Source organism: Osmerus eperlanus, chromosome 4 (genome assembly GCF_963692335.1).
Source record: "Osmerus eperlanus chromosome 4, fOsmEpe2.1, whole genome shotgun sequence".
Taxonomy (NCBI): Eukaryota; Metazoa; Chordata; class Actinopteri; order Osmeriformes; family Osmeridae; genus Osmerus; species Osmerus eperlanus.
This window is the reverse complement of record NC_085021.1, coordinates 1,218,845-1,221,344: the sequence shown is the minus strand read 5'-3', so window position 1 is coordinate 1,221,344 and position 2,500 is coordinate 1,218,845.

Below are 2,500 nucleotides of genomic sequence, written 5' to 3'. Positions count from 1 at the left end.
TGAGTGGGAGTCAATGGGAGGATGCCCAGGGGCACGGGCACTGTAAACAGGGGATGCCCAGGGGCACGGGCACTGTAAGCAGGGGATGCCCAGGGGCACGTACTTCTTAAAGTGGGGTTATTTTGGTTTTAACACAGGGGGGGTGCTTAAGAGTGGGTGCACAGGGCCCCACGGTGATCAGGTAGTGCAGGGGGGTCCTCCCCGGAGGTGTGCTTGCCGCCCTGGGAGTGCTGTTCCCCGGGGAGGCCAAGAGTGTAGTGTTGTTCCCCGGGGCTCCCAAATTTTGCAGTGTGAGAGTGTGTTTGACTTGTTGAGTATTTTGTGGGTGTGAAATGCACCGTTTGGCGCCCGAAAGTGTGATTTTGCTGGGGATGGTTTTGTTCTTCAAGTGAGGGCAAGGGGCAGCGGTGTGTGCGGTTATTTTCCCCGAAAAAAGTGTCCCCATTTCGGTAGGCGTGTTTGAAATGTTGTTTCGCTCGCAGCGTCGGGGAAATGCGCGTGCGGCCGCGGGTCTCGATGTGCCCGTGTTCCCCTCGGGCATACCTATCCAACGAGCCCTGGGTGAAGGTGCTACGAGGTTCCTAAGTGGGGATGCCTGTACATGAAGCCCTTGTTCCCAGCTTTGAATGCACGTTTCCAGCTTGAGAGAAACGGGGGCTTAAAATTCACAGTTATTCGCCCGAACGTGGGATTTCGCTGGGGACGGTTTCTAAATTCAAGTTGGCACGGGGGGCAGCGGTGTGCGCGGTTATTTTCCCAGGATTGATGATCCCCAGCTCGGTGGGTCCGTTTAAAGTTTTGTTTGGGCTCCCGTTTCGCGGGGAAGCGCGTGCGCGTGGCGAGCCTGACCTCCCCGTGTCCCCCTCGCCCAGACCTTTCCAACGCCACCCGGGTGAAGGTGCTACGAGGTCCCGAAGTGGAGATGCCTGTCAATGAGCACCTTTTCCCAGCTTTGAATGCAGGTTTCCAGCTTCAGACAAAATGTGGCTCCAAACGTGCAGTTTTGCGCCCGAACGTGGGATTTCGCTGGGGACGGTTTCTAAATTCAAGTTGGCACGGGGGGCAGCGGTGTGTGTGGTTATTTTCCCAGGATTGATGATCCCCAATTCGGTGGGTCCGTTTAAAGTTTTGTTTGGGCTCCCGTTTCGCGGGGAAGCGCGTGCGCGTGGCGAGCCTGACCTCCCCGTGTCCCCCTCGCCCAGACCTTTCCAACGCCACCCGGGTGAAGGTGCTACGAGGTCCCGAAGTGGAGATGCCTGTCAATGAGCACCTTTTCCCAGCTTTGAATGCAGGTTTCCAGCTTCAGACAAAATGTGGCTCCAAACGTGCAGTTTTGCGCCCGAACGTGGGATTTCGCTGGGGACGGTTTCTAAATTCAAGTTGGCACGGGGGGCAGCGGTGTGTGTGGTTATTTTCCCAGGATTGATGATATCCAATTCGGTAGCTCTGTTTAAAGTTTTGTTTGGCTTCCCGTTTTCGTTGTGTAGCTCTGATTTCGCTGGGGATAGTTTTATACACTGCTTTAGAGTGGGGCACACACGTGAGAGTTGTTTTTTCATTGGAACTGACTATGGCCATTTCGGTGTAGACGTTTAACGTTTTCTTTCGCTTCCCGTTTCCGTTTTATCCAACCGATTTCGATAGGGACAGTTTTGTTATTTAAGTTGGAGTGGGGCGCGACGGCGTGCGTTGAAATTTTTCGCCGGTTTCAGCTCCGTTCACGGTTGTAGCTCCGTTTGAAGTTTTCTTTCGCTTCCGGTTTCGCGCACGCGCACGTGCGCGTTATAAGTCCCGGTTTTCCGTGTGCCCCCGGTTAATACCTTTCGAATGAGCCTATTTTGATCAAAATCCGTTCGGCGGAACCGAAAATGAGCTCGAAAAACGGTTTTCCCAGCTTCCCAATGCATTTCCCAGCTTCTGATTTACAAGCGTAACATTGTCGCGACCCCCAGTCCACCAGACAGCTACCATAGAGTATATAAGTCATCCTGGGAAAATGAATGGAAGTCAATGGCAGTATGACTTTACAGTGGTTTTGCCCATACCACACAAGCCCAATGAACCATGTGCACCACATGTGTCTCCCGCTCGCGGGTGAAAACGTATCCGCCATGAGAGGCACTCGGGGCGGGCACCCGATGGGGCACGAGACCCCCCCACCCCTGGTGGTCAAAAAAAGTTAAAGTTTTTTTTCGCTTTCCTCCAGGCGCCTACTTGGCTCCGGGGCGCCCCAGAATCATGCCCCCCGACCCCGGCACCACCCGGGGGGCCGATGGGGGCCCTTTTTTTGAAATTTTTTTTTTTTCCATATTTGAAGCCCCGGCACAGGCTAGACCCATACCCCGACCCCGGGCACCCGCGAGCGGCCGGTAGGTGGCGTGTTTTGGGTCATTTTTTTTTTTTGGCCGTTCTGAAGCTCCAGCGAGTCCCTGAGCCATACCCCGACCACGGCACTTCCCGGGGGGCCCCCCGTATACCGTAACGGCCGGTTGGGGGCGCT